The following is a 23,995-nucleotide window of genomic DNA, read 5'->3' on the forward strand; positions in this document are numbered from 1 at the left end:
GCAGTTTATCTCTTGCTTATAGGTAACATAGAGGCTTAGGTAAAGTAGATGTCATGTGTTTCCCAAGACAGTACTTACTCATTTCTGCTTCCGTGACCTACTCCCTTCCTTGCCACTAGACCAAGAGTAAGAGGCAAATCTCACTGTGACCTGACTAAGGGATATTGACCCTGCCAAGGAAATACAGTACTCGCTGAGGGAGTTTCAAGGTCAGAAAGTCAATCCAGGAGTCCATCTGTGAATACAATGGAGGTCAGTATGCAAAGCTGGACAATGGAGAGTAGTGATATAAAAGTACCATCCTGTGACTTGAGATCCGTGCACTGGCAATGTAATCCATTCTAATGTGCTAAAATGGCTTTTGGAAGCTTTGGGGTGGGGTTGCCCACATTAAAAGAAATGGGGATGCCAGAAATGCTTTGGCAGAATGTTGAGTGTAGTATTCAAAGTCTCAGAGACAAAACTGTGTCTGGATTAATCTATCTATTATTTAAAGATCACGAGTCTGCCAGTTATCCATGTTCCCTGCACAGAGCCAGAAGACATTCCTTTCACCTACACACTAAGTGTAATAAGTATATATTATATATATATACACATATATATCATTATCTATATTATATATAGCATTAATTAATATAGTATAGTATAATACTATACTATACAGTTATATACTAAGAAGGAGAGTACAGAACCTTTGAAATAATTGTGGAGTCTTGACTGCCCAGATGCCACAATGGCACTGTTCTCTTCATGACAATGGGGATGATGGTATCCTGGAAGAGTAAAGGCAAGATGGTGCCTCTTATTGGCCAGAGACATGGTGAACTTAGTTACTGTAATAGCTCATGAAGGGCCAGCTCACTGGAAGGAGTCACAGATCGACTCCTAGAAAATAGTGGTGAGAGGAAATCCTTCCTCCCAGGGAGCTCAGGTGCAAAGAACAGATCAGACTATCTACTTTGTGTTGAGAGAAGTGGTCTTGGGAAAGGTCATCATGACCTTATGTTGTGCTGAGAGATACCAAAATTGGAGTGCATGTTTACACTAGCTTGAAGAAATAGGGTTAATATGGACACTATTTTTAATTGCCACTACACAGTGATAATAAAATCCAGACTGACTTGTGGGGTAATTTTTACTATGGTTCACAAATCCTACACAAGTGGTATGTATCCTTCTCGCATGTGTGGGGATATGCCAGTTCCCCCACTGTGTTAGTTATCTTTCTATTGCTGTGATAAAACACCATGGCCAAGGCAATTTACAGATGGAAGGGTTTATTTAGGCTTACAGTTCTGGAGGGCTAAGAGTCCATCACCATCACAGCAGGAAAGTGTGGGAGCTAGAACAGCAAACTGAGAGCTCATACCTAAACTACAAACGCAAACAGGGAGAGTGAATACCGGTTGACAAAGTGTGGCTTTGGAAGCCCCAAAGCCTACCACAGTGACATACTTGCTCCAGCAAAGCCACACATCCTAAACATATCCAAACAGGTCCACTTAACGACCAAGCATTCTAGTGTCCAAAACTATGGAGGGACCTCTCATCCAAACCACAACTATCACCATCTACTTGCTTCATTACTGTTCATAGACCGAGGTGAATAGTTGATAAGGAGAAAGACTAAGGACATGACAGCCTGTAGGAGTGGGTTCAAAGTGAGCTCTGAGGGGAGGGATTTGATGGAGACTTCTAATTTAGACTCTCTCGACACATGTCTGGCCGTGGGTCTCTGTATTTGTTCCCATCTGCTAACAGAGGAAACCTCTGATGATGACTGGATAAGGCATTGATCTATGAATATAGCAGAATGCCATTGTGGATCATCTTATTGATTTTTTAGAGCCATAGTGTTTGGCTTTACCCTAAGTCTCTGGGTTATCTAGTCTCTGGTTTTTGGTTACCCAAGCAGTGTCTGGTTGAGTTCTTTCTTGTGGAGTAGGCATACAATGCCATTCTTATTCACATGTGTCTCTCCTTTGTCCTTTGTTTATAATGCCTTGAACATGCAACTTTCTTCATGGGACTACCTAGGAACTACCAGAGCCTCTGCCCATCACTGTAGAGTCCAAGGTGTTTAGGATCTTGTACCATCTGAGAAGTCTTACTGATTAGGAGAAGACATGAAAGTCAAGCTGCCTTACACCAAACCCTCCCAATTTCTGTGGTATGGTTTCTACTCTGGGCCTCCCAAAGAGATCACACTGAAGTTTGAAATATACCTATGATTTCTAGACAGAATTCCAAAATGGCAGCAATCCCCCACCCTGATATATATATATATATATATCAGAACCTGTGGATGTGATTTTAAAAAAAATAACACTCTGGTAATTGTGTTGCACATTTGGAAAATGTGAGAAGATTCTGTACATATAACTATAGTGTCTCATCAGCTGCCTTTGATTCATAAAAAAGGAGATTATGGGGGGGGGCAGGGCAAGTCTAACCTAGAAGGTGAAGGTTTAACAGGGGACTTGTACCTTTCCTAATATCAAAAAAGATGCTGCACTATCTACTCTGAAGAAACAAGTCATTGTGAATTCTGCAGCTACAGGAAAATGAATGCTACCAATAACTGTGAGTGAAGGAGAGGCGTCTCAGGTAGACCACAGCGCCACATAGGACCCTGGACAAACGAACACATTTCCTGTGACTGAATTTGGGGTTTTTCAGAAAATCGTTGTGAGATGATAAAATCATTGTCATTAGTCTGTGGTACGGCAATGAGAAATTAATGTTGTGCTGAATTCTCAGCTTTGCTCAGCCTCTTTCATCCTTTGTCCCACAGCCCCTACTCCTTTGGCAGCTTCTCTTGGAAGCACTTCTTTAATAAATGACTTAACACATGAATCCATGACACAGAGTCCGCTTCTGGGAACTCTATGACAGTTATCTCCCTTTCCCAAGTATATCTTTAGCCACAGCTCAAAAAATAGCTTCATCTCATTCTCCTCTCTCCATTCCTATAATTTAATTTTTGTCCTCAAGTGCTCTTTTCTTGAAAAGTATAGTGTTGGAAGCAGTTGGCTCAGGTCACTTCCTGCCTCGTTTAGAAACTATACAAAAGACAGCCACGATAATGGAGAACTCTGTCCAGCTTCCCCCCTCTCAGCAGTAAGGCTGAATTACAACAGCCCATCTAGTGTGTCCCACGAGGCACAAGGAAAGTCTCAATAGGTAATAATGGGAGGCACAGGAGATGAATGTCAGAACTGTGTCCAGGGAGATCTTCAAGCTTGGACAGTGTTTTATCTTAAAAATGAGACATCAAGTGGGCTAATGATACTGTAAGGATGGGAAATTTTAGCCTAATTCTCCCTAGACTCTGCCCCCTAGCAGTGAGTAGGCAAAAGGTCATTACCACAGGGTGGTTTACCAACAGCACCTGTGAGTGAATGAGAACAGGAAATGAGCCATGCCACACTACCCAGAAGCCCTAGCGACAGCAGACTTCCTGGGCCAAGTGCGGGCTTGGATAGTTCAAATTGATTGGTCCACACTGGATGCTATGAGATGAATGGTTTGTGATACGTGGGCTTTGTTGTAACCCTATAAAAGCTGCCTGAACGGGTTCCCAGTCCTCTACCCCACATGGAGTATGGCTGTGAACCCCAGTGCACTGGAATATAAAAGACCTCATGCTTCTCGTGAGTGATTGGGGGGGGGCGCCTTTCCTGAGTCAGGGCATGAGGGTTCAATACAGCTCATTGTTACAGTGCTTGTGTAGATGCACAATCCTCAAAAGTGGAAAAACAAAGAAAATGGGAAATCCAATCAGTGACACACAAACCAGTAATCAGAAGTCAAGGAACTCAGCAAAAGGAAGACAGAAGCCACTGAAAGCAAGGTTGGGGAACATCAACTCAAATTTGGCCTACCATGAAAGAAGTGACATGAATGAATTCTGATTCTATGGGAGGTTAACGTGAAGAGCTGCCCCACTCCAGCTACTGGTTCATCCTAGGAAGGTTACTTTGATTTATTAAAAAGGGAAGGGAAGGATAGCCCAGCCTAGCATGCATAAAGTCCCAAGTTTGGGCTGATCTCCAATACCACACAACACAAGGTGGTATTTTTAGCTACACAATGAGGTTGAGGCCAGCCCACAATAAGAGATCTTGCCTGAGGGAAGAAAGAACTCCACCAGTTGCATTCCTCACATATCTTAAATTATTCCTGGTCTCCAGGCAGAGCCAGTCTGTCTAGTGGCCCCACTAAGTTGCTTGGACACTGTACATCTTCTTGAAAGGGACTTTAGTCCTGAATCCCTGTCTGGGAGACTGCCTACATTGGAGGTGGGAATGACAGGTAAAATTTAAGGTAAGCAACGCATTTTAATTTTCAATAAACAGTGCATGCAACATAAAGTAAAATATAAACCTACCCATTGTTGGTTGGTTGAATGACTGACAATTCTGATGGCCTGACTTGACATTTACCTCTTTAACACTGAAGAGTTCAAGAACTAAAAGCTTGGTGAAGAGCAGGCCAGACCTGTTCCAAACCTTTTTGGTAAGAAAGAGGGGTGGGGGATGGAGGAGTATGGGGAGTGAGGGGGACGAGGGGGTGTTAACCACTCTACCAGTGACATGCTCTTTTCTGCAGCTAGTATGTCTGCTATTGCCAGTGCCCATCTTGTTATACCATCTTCCTATTGGGACTGCAGTTCCTACGCTACCTCTTCACCCCCACTTGTGTTTGTGACAGGGCTGTGGGAAGTTGTCAGGGGAGAAGAGTGCTTTCTAAGCCTGTGCTCCCCGAGCTGCAATAACTCCAGTGAGTACCCATGATGGGGGCTGTGGTGCTGACCAGCATCATCACTCTGCCCACCTTCCTGGTATGCTCACTATTGGGGACCATTCAGAGCAAGTTCCTGCCAACAGATCCCAACAGGGACCAGGGATTTTAACTATGATGACTCTAAACAGAACACGATTTCCCTCTCTTTGCTCTAAGAAGTTCATTGTTTCCGAAATTTTCCCCAGCGTCAGGATTTTCACAACAAAAGAGTTTGAGGAGAGGCAGTTGCAAGACAGGGCGAAGTCAACACCACAGTTGAATTTCCTTAGTGAATTAAAAGCCTGTTTGACTTTCGATTACATGTCTTCTCTCCATTACTTGCCATATGGAGAAGATACTAGACGATTCAAAGTGGCTGCTTTCTTGCCAATAAACAAACAGCCACTCCAATGAAGCTATCATTTATTTGGATTTAATTCAACAGTGTTTGGTGAATAGCACTTTCTACACACCAATAACTACCTTGACATTACAGTTACTTTATTAAAAAATGTGAAGACTTCCGCTTATGAAGGTTATAACATGACCAGTATCTTAAAAATCCGAACAAACTATTTTTTGAGTTTTTAAAGAAATTTCCTTTCCATTGCTCAAAGTTCTACTAAGGTAGAAGAATGGAGAAGTAGGTCTTAGATCCGACCCCGATAGGTTTGAGTTCTCCTTCTTCCACACATTATTTGTGTGTGTTTGGGAAATTATTTCACTTGTGTCTCAGACCCTTCAATCAAAAAAAAAAAAAAAAAAAAAAAAAAAAAAAAAAAAAGGATTTGAGCAATGCTGTAAGAATTCACTGGGCAGGATGCACTCAGGCAGTAACCTAGTCAGCCCAGGTACAAAGGACCCCTCTTTAAGAAAAGACCTCCGCCCACTTATGCTCTCTCTTTCCCTGTTCTCTTTCCTGCTTTCTCTCTCTCTCTTTCCTGCTGTTCCCCTGGGGCAGACAGGAGTTTTCCTGTCTTCCTCTTCTCTTCTGCCCTCTCTCTCTCTCTCTCTCTCTCTCTCTCTCTCTCTCTCTCTCTCTCTCTCTCTCTCTCTCTCTCTCTCTCTGTGTGTGTGTGTGTGTGTGTGTGTGTGTGTGTGTGTGTGTGTGTGTGTGTGTGTCTTTACCTCTTTTCTCTTTCCTTCCCCCTTCCCTCCCCTTTCTAATAAAACTTCTCACTTAAGCTCTGTCTGCCTGGCTTGTTTGTACCTCCACCTTCGTCACCCTCGCCTGTTATGGAAACCACACAATGTCCCCCACATGCTTTATCATAACAGATGCCATTTTAGGGGAGCAGTTGTGAAGCTTAAATGAAGTAGTATGAAGTAAAGGGCATTTGTTGAATAACATAGTAAGTACTGCTGTCCCCTGCAAAATAGGAAAACCTAAAGGTCAGGTCTGTGATTTCCATACTCAAGAAGCAAAGGCAGGAGGGTGGGGAGCCAGAGCAGAGCCAGGGCTGCAGGGAAACCCCGAAACAAACAACAGCAAAGACAAAAATCCACAAAGGGCCAGAAACTTTTCAATAGAAAACCATTTTGATGCAAGTTTCCCAAGCATGTAAGCCAGTTTTAACTAAACCATAAGGAAGAAGGAGTGGGAGACAAGATAAGAGTCGACGGGCCAGTATTTCATACAAAGATGTCCTGAATAACAGCCCAATTAAGAAAACATATCTCGGGCCAGTATTTCATACAAAGATGTCCTGAATAACAGCCCAATTAAGAAAACATATCTAGGAACTGACACTCATCTTTATATATCATTTCAAATTGAATACAAACTCACTTGAAATAGAGGGTAAAGCAGAGAGAATACAGAGATTGGATGCCTTCATGGGAAGAGGGAAATATGGTGGTGTAACATAAATATAAATACTTAAGTGATAGCTATATGGCTTTGGACAAGTTTAAAAAGAATCTTTGGGCCTCGGTTTCCAGACTCTGGAAGGATCTCATCAAATATAAACATGGCATTTTAGTATCTGCTTTAGAGTTAACTATGACCTTGACTAAATTCTTGCAGTGACTACTCAGGCTACAAGCTTTAGGTTAAAATTCCCTTTTATATTGTTAACATCTGAGAGCTACTCATACCTAGGGGAAGGAATCAGAGTTAATTTTGGAAATTATTTTTAAGGTACCATAATTAAATTAAAAATAGAATTTTATAATAGAACAAGATTTCTCCCATTAAGATGAAAGCTATAGGGCTTGGAGGTAATTCAGTCAGTGAAGTGCTTGCTGTGCAAACTGAATTGGGCTCCCCAACAAGATGTCAGATCTAGGCATGGTGGCACACGTCTATGGTCCTGGGGGTTGGTGGAGAAACAAACAGAACCCTGATTCTCTCTGGCCTAATATTGCTAAACCAGTAAGCTCCAGGCTCAGGGTTCAAGGCTGATACAAAACTGTGACTCCAATAAGGTGGAGCGGGAATGAGAAAAACAACCCCTGGGCTCCAAATATACACATGTTCATGAGCACTGAAGGCAGATGTGCACCCACACGTATAACCACATGCATAAGCACTGTATACTCCTGTGCGCACGAGAGACACACACACACACTACATGCATTACACATGTGGACAAACACAAAGAATAAAGGTATAGAGTAAAAGAGTTGTCCTTCTAATAATACAGAGAAAATGCCATTTTGTTACTTGTTGTTCTTTTTGTTTGCTTTAAGCTTCTTTTGAAAAGGTTTTGCTATGCATTCTAGGCTGATCTCAAACTTGTAATCCTCCTGGCTCTCCACCCAGCTCATTGCAGATGCCATTTAACAGCATCGAACTGTTCTTGTGCTGTTGAGGAAAACAGTAGCAAGGGCCAGATGCATCCTAGCCTTTTTGCTGATCTAAGTGAGAAAGCACTCAGTTGCTCACCCATAAGTACTATGTTAGCCGTAGGGTTTTTGTTAAAAATTTTAAGGTTGGGAAAGGGAAAGATGGCTTAGCAGATAAGAGCACCTGCTGTCTCAAAAACCAAACCAAACCAACCAAACAAACAAAAGAACACTTGCTCCTCTTCAGGATGGCCGGATTACTGTTCCCAGAATCTGTACCAAATGACTCATTACAGCATATTAATTCCAGCTCTGGGGGATCCAATGTCCTGTCCTGGCTTCCTGAGCGCCCACATGCATGTAGCATGCATTTACACAGACACCCATACACCTAAATAAAAATACTAAAAGTAAATCTTTATTTTTTATTTTTAATGTTAAGGCCATAGGGCTAAGATGCCTCAGCAGTTAAGAGCTCATGCTGCTCTTGCAAAGGACCTAAGCACAGTTCCCAGAACTCTGGTGCCTGTATCTGGAGCTCTAGCAGATATGGCCATGTCTGAGTCTGTGGTTCTACTACAGCCAGGGTTTGTATTGATGTTCAAGGTCCACGTTGCCACCAAAGGCCACATAAATGTCTGGGGTCTGGGCTGCATCCATGGAGAGACTGCAGTTGCCACCAAGGGCTCTGCAGATACCTGGGACCATGCTGCTGCCAGGGCCATGCTGATTTGAGGGGCCTGTGCAGACAGCAAGGTCATGGTGGCACCTGTGCTTGAGATGCTGTCAAGGGCCATGTCTGGGTCCATGGTCCTGCTGCAGCTGGGGTTTGTGGTGATGTCTAAGACCCATGTTAGCACGGGGGTCATTGGACCCATTCTGGGTTGAGCCAGCCCCACCCTTCACTGGCTCTGAGATGGCTGGTCCTGCACCTTGATGGATATAACCGCAGACAAGCTGACCCTACCCCTCAGGGGAGAGCTTGCCCCCACACTTGGGAAAGATGGTGCACCCCTCACTACGGGTGTGCGCCTTACCTAGGAAGCACATTAGAGCTGAGGGACACAGGTGAGCTGACCCTGAGGGCATGAGGGCAGGAAAGCTGACCCTGCACCCCGTCAGTCAGTCATCTGCCCTGTGTGTCATGGGTGAGGGAAGGAAGCACTCTACCCCTCACCCCTTACCACCTGCCACAGGTAAGAGAAGTGGCCCTGAGGTCACAATGAAAGACTCGCAGAGCGTGGGCCCTCACGCTCTGACTCAGGAAAGGCGACACCCCAAATCATCCTGAAGCATCAAGAGCCTGCGTGGTGCAGGCCAATCAATTTAAACCATTTTATAGTTTTTAGGCCAATTATTTTAAGTTATCCAAGCCCGTGTTTTATAGGCCAATCAGTTTTCTATAGCCCCGGAGGTCTGAATTTGTGCAGGCTCCCAGTTGGGGTGACAAAGCTCATTTCCTATTATCTTATGAGGCCAGGATCATGTACTCAAGGTCCTTTCTTAAACAGCAAGGAATGTGACCTTTCACCTATTTACTGCCAGGGGACAGGGTCTGGAATTTAAGGTACTTAGGGCTTTTCTAAACTTCTAGCTTCCTGTGGTGTGAGAGCAAGACAGTCCAGCCCACCTTCCAACCCACCCACCCCACCAACCCCCACCTCCACCCCACCCAGCACCATCTTCACCCCACCCTACTCCCCCACTGCCCCCACACTACCCCCCCACCCCCTACATTCCCCACACCACCACTCCCCCATCCTACCCCCAACCCCACCCCATCCTGGGCCCCCTACAGCAATTAGGAGAGAGGGCCCTGTATCTTGCCTGAAAAAAAAAAAAAAAAAAAAAAAAAACAGTAGAACTGGCCCTGGACACATGAGTAAAGGAACATAGATCTGAGGACCCAAGAGCAGGAAAACTTGCCCTGCTCCTTGTTGTAGGCTGCATTGGGTGAGCTAGAGGAGGCAGGGCTGGAGAGCTCATCTGGGCAGTAATGATAAAGGAAAGCTAGCAAGCTGACCAACCCAGCTACATAAATCCAGGCCTAGCTGACCAACCCAATTACCACTCAGCCCTACCTAACCAAACAGCTGACCAACCCAGCTACCACCCAGACCCAGGACCAGGGCTGTGAGTTGGCCCACCCCAACATTCACCAACCTATTGAAATGTGAAGGTAATGAACCTATAGATCCAAAACAGCAGGATGGGGGAGGGCAGAGGGGGAGCATGGGAGGATGGGAGGGAGAGGGAACCGGGAATTATATATAAAATAAGAAAAAGGAAGAAAGAAAACAGCAGAATCTCCATGACACAGGACAACAGCAGGATATTGAAGAGGTACCATTGTTGGTGGTATAGCAGAAACCAGAGACCTCGAGCCAGATCACTTGCAAATAAACATGAACAGACTAAGGGTAAACTGTGTTTGCGAATGAACCACACTACAACTTCCATGATAAGAGACTTCTTTTTGTTTTGTTTGATTTTTGGTTTTTCTTTTAAATTTGGTTTTGTTTTGAGGGGGAGGCTGCTAGAGCAGAAGGCAGATTCGAGGGGACAGGGAAAAATGTGGGATCAGAATGCATGATGTGAAATCCACAAAGAATTAATAAAAGTATTTTTTTAAAAAAGAAAGAAAATACATTTTTCCTCATGGTATATCCTGATTATGGATCCCCCCCCACTCCTCTCAGCTCCAACCCACCTCCTTCCATCTCATTAGAAAACCAACAGACTTCAAGGAATACTTATAATAACATAATTAATAAGACAAAATAAAAACTAACACATTAGAATTGGACAAACAGACAGAAGGAAAAGAGCCCAAGAGAAGGCACAAGAATCAGACGCCTTCATCCCTAGTTCTAGTCTTTGGTACAGAAAGTATTCTGCACACTACCAAAGGAGAAACGTAAACACCAACCTTGCCAACGGTTGATACACAATAGTGTCCTTCTGGCAAGATATGCAAGGGCAATAGTGGCACAGAGTTTGTGGGATTAATCAACTAATATCTGACTTGACCTAAGGCCCACTCCATGAGATGGAATCCATATCCAACACTGCTTGGATGACCAAGAACATGAGACTTGATAACTTAGGGACCTAGGTTAAAACCAAATACTATTCTTCAAAGGAAAAAAAAAAGTAGCAGAAAATGACTCCTAATGACATTCTTCTATACTTAATAGACCAGTGCCTTTCTCAGCCATCATCAGTGAAGCTTCCTCCTGTAGCAGATGGGAACAAATATAGAGAGCACATCCAGATGTTAGATAAAAAGTGACAGACCTTGGAACACTCAGTCTCAAACGGGATGTCTCATCAAATCCCTCCCCTCAGGGCTCAGAGAAACCTGTGGAAGAGTGTAAGAGCCAGAAGGACTAGAGAACAACAAGAAAACAAGGCCCTCTAAATCAATAGGATCAAGCTCATGTGAACTCAAACATTGCTGCTCAGGGCATCCATCAGGCTATACCGGGTTCCCTGCATATGTACTAAGGCTTACAGATTAGTGGGCTATTGGTTTTGTTTTTTGTTTTTATGGATGTAGTGCCCGTGCTAACATCTCTTCCACCAATCGGGCGAAGGCCTAGAGATTGAAATAAAGACAAGACAGCAGGTCATTCGTTCAATGGCAATGTCGGAACGCCAAATGCCGAATGCCGTTTATTGAGGGGCAAGAACGGGCTTAAAAACCGACTTATAGCACAGTGGAAAATTAAAGGAATTTTTAGGCTTAGCTCCTCCCTGTGTTGTCACGAGGTGTGTGTCACGAGATGTGTTGTCACGGGAAGAGTTCCAACAAAAGCCTTGGGGCAAAGAGTTCTGGCCAACAGCTTCAGGCTAGCTCAAGGCGCCTCAGGGGTCCATGCAGAGCCCTACATATGGATTCCTGAGTAGGTGACTAAGTGGTCCTCTGATTCTTGTGCCTTCTTCTCTTGGGCTCTTTTTCTTCTGTTTGTTTTGTCCAATTCCAATGTGTTCGGTTTTTGTTTCATATTATAATTACCCCTTAGGAGACTGTTTTCTAATGAGAGACAGAGGGGAGTGAGTCCAGATGGGCAGAGGTGGGAAGAACTGTGAGGAGTAGGTAGAGGGGAAACCATAACCAGGATATATTGTTTGAGGAAAAATACACTTTCAATTAAAGGAAAAATAAATAGATAAATATGAATACAAGTAAATTAACCCCAATAAATTTCCCAAAGCAAAGTTGCAGATTCCATACTTTCTGACCATGCTAAAATGAATCTGAAAGTTAAACAACAGAAGAAAAATACCACTCTAAATAATTTGGAAATCAAAAAGTCTTTTCTAGACTGTAGATGCCCAGTGTGTAGGAGAACTTGCTTCAGAAGTTTGAATCCCCAGCACTTACATAAAAACCGGTTGTGGTTGTGGTCATTGCCACCATGATCCTGGCACTAAAGGGACAGAGACAGGAGGATTACTAGAGCTTGGTGACTGCCAGCTTTTATCCAAGTTCAGCAGGAGACACTATGTCAAGGAAAGAAGGCAGGAAGCAATAGAGGAGGACACTCCATGCCCTCCTTTGGTCTCCACATGTATACAGAGAAACAACACAGAGACACATTATGTACACACACTACACACACATACAACCCCCCACACACACAAGTATTTTCCAAAATAATTTTTGAGACTAATCAATAAATTCAAGTGCTAATTATACTTAAAATAACAATAATGAAAGTAACATTTATAAAAGACCATGAGGTGAAAATAATGTATCACCACAGAGAAAAAATAATGTCTTTAAATATTTAACGAAATTAAATGAAAAATAAAATGAACACACTAGGTGCTGGTGGCGCATGCCTTTAATCCCAGTACTCGGGAGGCGCATCTCTGTGAGTTTGAGGCCAGCCTGACCTACAGAGCTAGCTCCAGGACAGGCTCCAAAGCAATACAGAGAAACCCTGTCTCAAAAAACCAAACAAACAAATGAACATAAGCTAGCCTATTAATTCAAGAAGGCATTTAAAGAATAGTCATTCTATGAAAATGTAAGACCCTCAGAATGAGGAGTCTTCCAGGTTCGGTCAATACCCCAAGAACTCAATGTCCAGTCCAGTTGCTGCAAAACGCAAGAGGCTTTAATGAACAGGAAACGTTTGTGCAAACGGGCTCCTCCAGCATGCAGGCTAGGGAGAAGCCCCCTCCCCTGGGCCCAGGTGTTTTTAAAGGCAAACCCACAAGCCTAGGGAGGGGGTGGGACCCTCTGTCCATTGAGTACTTGACCCCTGGAGGCCGGATGGTCTCGCTATTAGGGTCAGCAGACCTTAGGGCCTCAGGTGTGCTAATTAATCTTGTCTGGGCAAACCAGAGTTACAGCTATCTCTTGACCCTATTTACCACCTGTTGACTCACAGGAAAGGAGGGGCAGTGTGAATTCTTCTTAGGGCCTTGTGAGAGGAAGCTAGCAAATTCCAAGGAACAGATACTGGTTTCTAGGTTAGTCCATCATTAACATTACTTTTTAGGTCTTTCAAAAACAATGGGATAGAAGATAAACTTTAGAAGATAAAAAAATGGCAGTTTACTATGCCTGCTTCAGAATTTCAAAAGAAAGGGGAAGTCAGCAGCCATGTTGTTTGGTGCAGCTTTAGAGTATTCACAAAATAGCTCTCTTGAAATTCACTAGTGGTACTTGACATTGGTCCTTTACATTTAAATGGGAGAATATGTCCCAAGAGCCAGGGTGTTGTGAAATAATCCTTCAAGGTAAAGATTTGTCACTCCAGTTGGCTTAATAAAACACTGATTAGCCAGTAGCCAAGCAGGAAAAATATGTGCAGAGGCCAAACTAAGGATGATGGGAAAGGAAGGGCGGAGTCAGAGCAGTCTCCAGCCAGATGCAGAGGAAGCAGGAGATGAACGTGCCATACTAATGAAGGTACCTCCACGTGGCAAAGCATAGGTAAGGAATATAGGTTAACTTAAAATATAAGAGTTAGCTAGTAACAAGCTTGAACAATCGGCTGAGCATTTATTATGTATATTAAGCAACTGTGTCAGTTATTTGGGAGCAAGCTTTTGGGACAGGAAAACTTACATGAATGCTTAATCTTAAATGTGTTTCTTCCTATATGGTAAAGTTAAATTCATAAATTAGGGACAGTGGGAATAACCAGTAACTAGGAATAAAATCCTGTAGTATATTGTAGTCTTTCTGTAAGGATGGTTATGTGGATGTGATCTTTGTACTTACCCTTCAAATTGTGATCTGAGACGAAACAAGGACTACATGATGAACTGAGGCTTATAACATGGGAATTGTAGCACAATGGTAGACCACTGCCAATCATCTGTTTTGGGTGATCCTTGACTATTAATTAACTCATGACCATGTCATATAAGCAGAATATGTGTGAGAATATACTGGGAAAAGAGATAATTCAGCTATCAGGCAGAATGGGTTAGGGCCAGCATGGAATTTTATAATACTAATGAGAATGACTGACAATCTAAAGCTTGAACTGTTTATTGTGGAATTTTTTTATTAATGCTTTAAGCCAAGGTTAACTATAGGGAACTGAAACCAAAAAAGTAAATTTGGGAGTAAAGTTCATTATAGCATTTTTAAAAAGAACATCTAGTGTTGAAAGTTCAGAATCACAGAAGAAACACACACACACACAGGAGAAAATAACAATTTTAACAGCAGGGGACTGGAGAGATGGATCACCATTGCTGCTCTCAGAGAGGACCCAAGTTCAGTTCCCACCACCCATGTCAGGCAGCTCACGACCCCCTATAGCTCTATCTTCAAGGGATCCAAAGCCCTTCCCTTGTCTCTGCAAGCACCTGCACTCACAACACACGTCTTTAGAAATCTTACAACATACCGATAAAAACTACTTTCCTATTAAAGGGAACCATCGTTCCGATCTCCATGTAAATTGCACTTTAGTCATGCTTATTACAAATTCCAAAATATAATTTTGTGTTTTACTGCTGAGTGGAAATTCATAATATGTATTCTTTCTGACTTCCAGACTTTGTGAAATTCATGAATGTTTTTTTGCATCTAATTACATTCTGTTTATAATGCTCTCAAATATTTCAGTGGATGAACAAGCCATAGTTTTTGTTGATGGATAATTTAATTGTTTTCAGTATTTGGACATTATGAATAGCTGTGAATAGTATTGCTGTGAAATTCTCATCCAGGTAAATGTGCTACAAGTTTCTAAGAGTACTACTGCTGAGATATCCTTAGGGTTAGAATGAGGAATAACAGACAAATGAAGAAAATAAAAAATAAATTTGGAATGTTTATTGCCAAAATAGACTATTAATGGGAACAATAAAAATCACACAGAGTGAAACTGGAGTTTAAAATAATGTTTAGAGACACAAAATTTATAGGATTGCAAATATCTTAGTTCTTATACTTTGTTTGGAAGGGCGTTAAGATCTGATGAAAGTCAAGCCTTTTCACTCAACTGAAGTAGAGAGAAAGGAGCAACATTTCCATTTTTATACAGTTAAGATGTTCCCACACAGCTGAAACTCTGAATCCCGCTAAAGGCAAAACCATCCATTGGTAAAATATACTTCAACTTTGGTTTCTAGTAAGTAATTGTTGAAAGACGCTACAGTATATATTTTGAGCCCCTTGACTCAGGTTTTCTACCTGGGCATAGTGCGAAAACTCCTCGTCCTGCAATTGTGAAGTTAAAACTAAGTGACCAGATTGGAGGCCCTGCTTGTCCTCTATAACTACCGTAGTTTTGGAACCTCCAGGACACAAACGTATTTGATAGCTACAGGCTTAGGCTTTAGATAAGCAATCTGCTCCCCTGGAGGACCCAAGTTTGGTGAAGACACCCGCCCATGGCTTCGTCTTCATGGGATGTGCAGCCCTCTTCTGGTCTCTGCAAGCACCTGCACTCACATGGCATACACACAAGCGCACACGAAAAAAATAAGTATTTTGAATAAATTAAAAGACTTGCCAAAACTTCCCAGCCCCCTTGTCACAAAATTCAGCAAGGCGGACCCGTCTGTAGGCCGGCGGACCCGTCTGTAGGCCTGCAGCCCCGTTTCGTTTCCAACCCGTCTCTCTCACTGGAAAGGATCTGGGAAGCCCGAGATAGCATTCCTCCACTCAGTCACCTACGAATGTCTCCTGCAAGCCTACTATGTGCCCGCGACACACACACTAAGCAGTTTCCCTCGGGGATGCTCAAGGGAACGAGCAAGCGCCTTCCCATCAGCCCCTGCTCAAGTCCCGGGATAGTTGCTCCTCCTGCTGCGCAGGCGCAGAAAGCCCCTCCCCTGGCTCCACCTCCTCCACGTGCGTGCGTGTAGGTGTAAGCGTCGTGTACCCGCGATCGCTCACTGTTCCCGAAGTTTCCAGGGAATGAGAGAAGTTTGGCAGTGTTCTGTTCCGTCTGAGGACTGAATTCTACGGAGCCGATGGTGGAAAGGGACTGCAGGTCTGTGGGATGAGGGAGGGTAGGGGTGGGAGCTGGCAGGTTTCAGGTAAGTTGTGGAAGGGTTTTTGTTGTTGTTTTGGTTTGGTTTTTAATTTGAGGAGTGGGAGTTCCCGGTGTGGACCAGGCTGGACTCGAACTCGAGACTCCCTGCACGGCGTCGAGTGCTGAGCTCGCCGCGGCGGCGGCGGCGCCTTGCGAGGTGTAAGGCGGTGCGGTCGTGCTCGCTCGCTGGCTCGGTCACCCTAGCACCGGGGGATCCGAGCTCCGACGGGCGCGGCGGCGGCCCCGCACCTGCGCGTGCGCAGTCCGTGCGGGCGAGCGCAGCTGGGGGTGGAGGGAGCGGACGGGCTCCCCCGGCTGGCTCCTCCTGGGCGGTGCCACCGGCTCCCGGGGGGTGGGGGGCCTCACCCAGGCGCCACCCACGCGGGCAGCCACCCGGGACTCGCCCGCCGGCGAAGCGGCTCACGGGGCGGGCGGAGAGTGGCCCGCGCCGCGTCCCCGCCGCCGAGCTCGGACGATGTCCTTGCGCTCCCGCCGCCCGCCGTCGCGCTGCACGAGCGGGTGCACGCGGACGGACTCAGGTAGGGGAGGGATGCGGAGCCGTCGGGGCGGGTCTCCTGCTGCAGGGCAGCGGCCCCTGCGGGCTCTGCTCCTGGGGTGGCGAGCTAGGGCTGAGTGGGCTCGCCGCCGTGGTGGCTCTTGAGGCTCGGGTCCGTTCTATGGATTCTAACATATTGTCACCTGGTGGGGGTCCTTGTAGCGGTGAGGATGTGAAAGCGTCGACTCGGGTATTTTCAGTTCAAGTCACTTCCCATCTGGATCCAGATCATCAAAGTTTCCTGTGTGGGCAAGTTTGGGCCTTAATGGGGGAGCGGGACTGTTTAGGCAGTGAAGGTACAGACAGGGGAAAGGCTGACGTTGTTGGCAACTCTGAAGATGTCACAGCGTCCTCGGGTTGGAAAGTGTGGGCTGCAAGTGTAATGTGAAACTGTGTACAGTGCAGTGTACACAACTGTGTGCTGTTGGGAGAAGATAGAATATGGGTGGTCTATCTCAGCGTATAATGTAGAATACCAGAGAATTACTCATTGCCTGTTTTTAACTTTGAATTTCTTTTTTTACTGTGTAGGGGGAATAAAAGTAGTATGGGCTTTATGAAATGTGCTATTCCGTTCGCATTTCGAAAATTTTATTTATTGGCTATGTTTAAAATCTTTTGGGTTTCACATAATGTTGGTTGGTTGGGGAGACAGGGCAGACTTGGGGGGAGAATAAAGAACAAAATGAAAAATAAACACATAACAATGACCCAAATAATCCCCAGTTTTCTCTTACAATTAAGCCCAGTGTGGTGGCACTCATTAATCCTGGCAGAGGCAGGAGGTTCTGAGTTGTTACCTGCCCCCCCCCCATGAGACACCTCCCCTCACGCATGCATTCTCTCTGTCTTGCTCTCTCTCGCTCTTTAAAAAGAAAAAATAAAATGAAAAAAGTCCTTGCCATTTGGAAGAGAGCATTTTTAACAGTTGAATTTAAGGGAACTGGAAGAGTGAAGTCAGTACATAAAGGATTTGGGGGGGTTGGTTTTTTTAATCCCTGTCCTAGATCACCTTAAAAGCTTTGATTCAAAGCAAAGCAAAACCATATTTTTAATTGTTGCCAGACTTTTTAAAGTCTGAACCTTATATATTCATAAATATCACATTTGCTGGGAAAATGTAACACCTTAAATCCCTGTGGGAATTCTTCATTAAGAAATTATTAAAAAATTCATAAAGCCACAAGTAACTCATTTTTTTTGTTATTGAAATGTTTAACCCTAGAAGCTCATTACTTTAAACTGTAGCATATATCTTACTTTTACAGCTCAATATATTAAAACATGTCACACCTTTACTCAAGTGATCCCTGGGTCTTTTGAAGTTGTCTTTTCCCCCTCATTGTACTAACTAGTCTACTTGGGCATTTTCAAATATAAAATTGGGGTAAGCAGCCACAGTTTCACAGTACTGGAAGATTGATATTAGAAAATTGATAGTGTTTGATATTTTTTGGTTTGGCTTTGGTAAGTTGTACTAATTTAGCATGCTTTTGCAGTGTTCTGGTTTGATTTGCTTTCTCCTTTACTTTAGAATGTTTGTCTTTTTGAAGGATGTCTTAGTCATTTGAAGCACCTGTTAGGTGTAATGAAATCTCATTTCTCCAGTCCCTGAATGTTCTGCATTTATGGTTAGTTTGGGTTGAAATCTATAGTGTACTATATATTAAAGGTGAAAAATGACCTCCTTAGCCCGGGCATTGGTGATGCATGCCTTTAATCCCAGAACTTGGGAGGCAGAGGCAGGAGGATCTCTGTGAATTTGAGGCCAGCCTGGTCTCCAGGGCAGGCTCTAAAACAATACAGAGAAACCCTGTCTCAAAAAACCAAAAGAAAAAGAAAAATGACCTCCTTTTGTTCAACAGGTGTTTCATGAGCACCAGTATGTTATTCGTGGATTTGATCTGTTTAAAAATGCTTTCCCAAAAGGACTCTTAGCTTTGTGAAGTTAGTTTTGTCTGTGTTGTGTTAGATTGTCAGAAATAAGTGTAACAGACAGCTTTATTTTACTAGGTAGGGTCGAGTTACAAAATTAAGCAAAATTCAAACAGTTTAAAACCCACATGCATATAAATAAGTTGTTTTAATAGGTAACTTTGCCTATGAAGATAGCCTCTGTAGTCTGGTAGCCATTCTGTGTCCTTGGAATGTGTAATCTATATCATGCAAAGTCTTTATAATTGCTGCCCTTAGAAATGAGTACTAGCCACTACTGGGGGGGGGGCGGGCGTTATTACTGCACAGCTGAGGCTTTGTTTGATAAAGCTGCTTTAACCGGTAGAACTGACTTGTTACAGACAAATCCTTTAATGGTCTTAGATTCCATTTTGGAGAACTTTGTTCAGTGCCTATTAGACCAAGATAGATGGACAAATATTTTTACTCTGTAGGTTTTCCATAGGTGTAATCTACTGTACTTGAAGCTGAAGAAGACTCTTGTCAGAGTATAAGTCTAAAGCTGTAAACACTCATTCACTCTTGTATGTCTCAAGGGGTGAAATACTTTTTGCCAGTGAGCTTCAAACTTCATTCTTTTATAAGCTTATTAGTGGTTTTATAGACTGCACATCAAGACTGAAGTGAAAATGAGTGTCCTCTTCCGGTCTTGGTACAGGTAGAAGTTGAAAGTTGATTTTTTTTTTTTTTTTTTTTTTTTTTTTTGCACTGGGTAGAATAGTGATTTTCCTCACCCATTGTAAGGATTTCCGTCCTGTGGTGACCTGTTTTGTTATGTTTTTCAAAGAGAGACTCGAAGTTTTACATTACAAAGAGCAGGGAAAGCTGTTACCAGTAGGTTCAACAAAGAATTGATAACTGTGCAAACATAATGACAAAGGTTATGATGTGTAATGCTAATGGGTGGGCGGAAAGCCCCGCAGAGCCTGTTTCTCTTTTGGGTCTGGCCTAGAATTTCGTGAAGCAAGATCCATATGGGGTCAGGGTCTTTCTAAAAGGGAGAGCGTGGCTATCTTAGTTCATGGCTTGCTAGGGGAGACAGGATTTCTGGTTTCTGTGATTTAGTCTGGGGAAGAGAGACCAGTTTCTTTGAGCTGCTTCCTAGAAGAAAGGTTGGGAGATGAGATCAATCTAAAGCTCAGAGTACTTACAAAGTTCAGGTGCCATACAGTGGGGTATTGCTTCCTGAGCCCCCAACACTGCATAAGCCTCTAAGATAATGTGTGGATTGTGTTGAGTTTTGTTGAGGTAAAATGTATGGCTTTATCCACGTTCTCTAAAGCAGTGTTTCTCCCCTTTGGCAAACCTCTGACTCCAAAAAGCTACATTTATGAAGTAGCAGGTTTGGACGCACCACATCATGAGGAACTGTACTAACGAATCACAGCATTAGGAAGGTGGAGAACCACTGCTCAACCCTCTCCCTCCACCACCAAAAACAATAGAACCGAAAGAGGTTGTTTTTAGGAGGCATTTCAATTTAGCTGTTGTCAGGGCAGGAGTCATAACAGACTTGTGACTGCCTCCATTAGCGCATGTGTAACTGTGTCTCCTCAGAGGCTGACTGTCAGGAAAAACCTTGGTGGAAGAAAATTTGAAGTTCACTAAACTTTTAATGTAAAAGTTTGCAAGAACAATGAGTGAAAAAGTAAGAGATATAAGCAAATATTTCTCAGTATGTGTAAAGGATTATTGTAATTTTGTGTCATTAATCGATCAAATCAAGGACAGTCAGAACTCTTAAAATTAAGAACAAAATATTTGCTTGTGTAAGTAAAGAGGAAGGTAGTGAGAGAAGTCTAACACCTGTGAACTTACAATGGTGTTTTTGAACTTGTCCTTCCCAGTGTTATGCAAAGTCACAGTTGGTCGAGGAATAGGCAACAACTGAGGTTAGCAGCAAAAGGACAAATTTTAGATAAAGCTTTACAGACCCTATTGCATGCCTTTCACGTCCATCCCAGGCAGTTAAATCTGTGCAATCTCTGTGCTTTTTTTACAGTTTGTGAAATGGAGTCAGTTATAATCTTAAGGCAGGTGCAATGTTAAGTGTAGATAAATGATATTAAAACTCACTCTAGATAGAAGACACATCACCATTGCTGATGTGAAAGTAAATTGGTGATGGACTGGTACCTGTTCAAATTTAAATTCATTTAAAATATTTTAAGTTACCATTCTGCCCCATTCATGAGAAAGACATAGAATTTGATAAAAACTAAGGAATTATCATTGTGTATTAGTGATTTTTTTCCCTTACAAAATTAAATACTTTTTGTTTGTTTGTTTTTGGCTTAGGTATGGAGGTTGGGGTATCTTAGTCACACTTGAGGGTACACATCTGTATTTTCAAAACTCAAAAGACCGAGGCAGGAAGATTGCCAGTTCAAGGAAAGCTTGAGCTACGTAGGGCACAGTTAGAGAGAAACAGGTGTGGGAGGATGCATTTTTCATCATGACGACCTTCGTAACACTTCTCATTTTTTTAGTAGACTGAAAGGTGAGGAAAACTGAGAAGTGGCTAGATTTCCAATATCAAGCTGTTTAGAAAATGAAACCACTATTTTATTTATTTTTTAACTAACATAGAAAGAGGCTTACTATTTGAAAATGAGAGAAACATCTTGATTGGCAAGAGCAGCTGTGTACACAGGGCTAGCTAGCTACTTGGTCAAGGCCCTAGAAGTCAGATGGCCAAGAAGAGTATAAGATGTGAAGGTTTGTTGTGCTGCCAGACTGTGAAGGGTGAAAAAATGATCATCTAATCAGTCTAGTATAAATGGAGTGCAGTCCCTGCTCAGCAGATGCAAATTACACAAGAAAAGAACTGGGAATTACTGTGAGTTACAGGGATAAGATTAGTAGCTAATTCATCACAGTATGGCACTTTTTTAGAAGAAGACATTAGGGAAATACAGAGAAATAATCAGATGACTAAAGATGAACATTAAAGGCAAATGTGAGGAAAACATTTAACTAGAAAGCAGGTGGTAGAGGAAAGGTCACTTCAGTGTTGGTCTGCTTTAGTAAAAAAAGTTGTCACCTGCATAGTTATTTTTGTCTACATTGATTAAAATGAATTGTTAGGATTCCTAGACGTGACAGATTTCAGAGATAATTTTGGTGTTGAGGAAAGTACGTTATGTTTTCTACAGAGATTAAATAAACTACTCTTGTTACTGTTCTTTTCTTCTAGGAGTTTTATGTTATTCCCTTGAAAATTCTGTCATTATCTTTAATCATCTGATTATTTCTTTGTATTTCCCTAATGTCTTCTAAAAAGTGTCATAACCGTGATGAATTAGCCACTAATCTTATCCCTGTGCCTTACAATAATTCCCAGTTCTTTTCTTGTATAATTTTCATCTGCTGAGCAGAGAGTGCATTTACTCTGATCTCTGTTGATTAGTTGATCATCTTTTTACCCTTCACATTCTGGCAGCACAACAAATCTTCACGTTTTATGTTGTTCTAGTCCTTCTAATTTCTAGGACCTTGACCAAGTAGCTAGTTCTGTTTTTAATCTGTGGATAAGGAAAATAAGTGACATTTTTGAGGTCTTCACTTATTGTTCTCTGTGTTCTTAACCCAATTAGAGGGATGTAGTTGTAATTAATAGTTGGGCTCAAAAATAAAATACTGCTAATACATAAAGGCAGGTAACCTACATAATCATCAGTGTTAGGGAATAAGTTGCACACTATCCTTTGCTGTTTTACTCCCATGGAGTTATGTTTCAGCCTAGTTGGGTGGAATTTGTGCATTCAATAAGGTTGGAGTAAGAGCTAGGAGTCTAGGGTTGATTGATGAATTAGGGTGTTTTTCTCACCTTTCTCTGAAGCCTGGGTGGCTTCTGGGTTTGTGGAACTTGATCTGTTTTTACCAAAGGTAGTAAACTCCAAAGGGAAAGAAATGAAGGGAAAATCCTGATCCTTGGGGACCCCTTAACGTTAGTTATTCCCCTGATGAAAAGCAGCTGGACTGAAAGTACAATTTCCCATGGCCTAGGCTCTTGGGACAGATGTTAAGCATGTAAATTACTTTTAACTTTATTCTCATTTGACTTACATAATTAGGTGCTTAGACCTGAAGGAGAGCCTGTCCTGAAAGTTTCAAGGGAAATCCATCCATAGAGTATGCAACATTAAAAAAAATGTTAACTTTTTAATCACAACAAAATTGTGAAAATGACTGAAGATGGAGCATGCGTGGATTTACTGCTCTTGTCTGCTGCTTCACTGTAGAGCTTATTGCCTATGTATCTGTAGATGTGTAACTGTACATGGATGACATGAATAAGCAGCTGTTAAGATGTATGTGTAGCTGCATTGGGAAAACTACCATTCCTTACAATTCTTTTCTACTTATCTCTCCTTTCTTGCAAAGTAGCAATAGAGTAGTTAGTTGTTTGATAGTAGTGAAATGAATTGAATGCCTACTCCCTGTCCACATCTCTTGTTTTGTTTCTTGATTCTGACACTCTAAAAAGATATTACTGAGGGGAGAGGGGTCTTATTAAGTGACTTTATGCTGTCGTTAGGTTTTTGTCAGGCTAGCAGATCTGAAACTTAGGTCACCATCACCTGGAGAAGTTTTCAGAAGTTTGCTAGATCCATCCTGTAAAGTAAGATCAGGAGGCCTTTGTAGATTTAAATTGCTGTCGAGTTTGGATGCTGCTACCCAGCTGCCTTTATATTCCACAGATAGAAGAGATTTTGTTTCTGTGCTTATTAGATTCCAGTGCTCGAATAACCCGTGACTGTAAAGATCACCTTTTTTTAGCAGTGCTGGGAATTGAAGTCAGGGCTTCACACATGCTGGATAACCCTCTGCCACTAAACTATATTCCTAACTGCCCCCCCCCATAGTGTTTTTCTCTAAATTTGTGCCTTTGTGTGCTTCAAATGTATCTTGTTAATGGGTTTTCTTTCATTTGACATGAGGCATCTTTAAACTGAATTGAACCTTGTTGACCTAAATAGTTAGATCTAAGTAGTATCCACACTTGGTTTACTGTGCTGCTTCCTCTACTTCCTTTACCTTCTCGCCTTATACTTAATTTTTCCAATATAATTTCATCCTTAAGTAAATGTTATGTTTATGACATGTTGATGTTTTCTGTTCTTTTGTACAACTTTCAAAAGGGATAGGAAATAGACATATAGTGAAGGAAAACATGACAAATTTAGGGCATTTTATCCAGTGGGAGGTTTTGTTTATTTTGAAATAGTTCAGGTTCACCTGGAACTCAAATCCTATTGCAGCAACCTCTAAAGAGTGTAGAGATTGTAGCTATATTGCACCATCACGCTAAAATGTTCATTGTCGTTTGCCCTTTGCCCTTTAAAAACGGAGCATAGGCCACAAATCTGTGGGTAAGATTAAGCAAACG

At 42.6% G+C, this 23,995-nt stretch overlaps 2 protein-coding genes across 3 annotated transcripts in view; both read left to right on the forward strand.

The window, feature by feature from the left end:
- Saraf (store-operated calcium entry associated regulatory factor) overlaps positions 1-23,995 on the forward strand; it is a 735,200-nt gene that overhangs the window by 147,495 nt on the left and 563,710 nt on the right. The window lies entirely within an intron of this gene.
- Tex15 (testis expressed 15, meiosis and synapsis associated) overlaps positions 4,212-23,995 on the forward strand; it is a 72,427-nt gene continuing 52,643 nt past the window's right edge. For both annotated transcript variants that reach the window (XM_051182251.1, XM_051182250.1), the window contains exon 1: positions 4,212-4,329. The gene's annotated coding sequence lies outside the window, so the exon portion shown is untranslated. The remainder of the gene's footprint in view (positions 4,330-23,995) is intronic.

This window comes from Phodopus roborovskii, unplaced genomic scaffold (assembly GCF_943737965.1).
Source record: "Phodopus roborovskii unplaced genomic scaffold, PHOROB, whole genome shotgun sequence".
In the NCBI taxonomy this organism is placed as follows: Eukaryota; Metazoa; Chordata; class Mammalia; order Rodentia; family Cricetidae; genus Phodopus; species Phodopus roborovskii.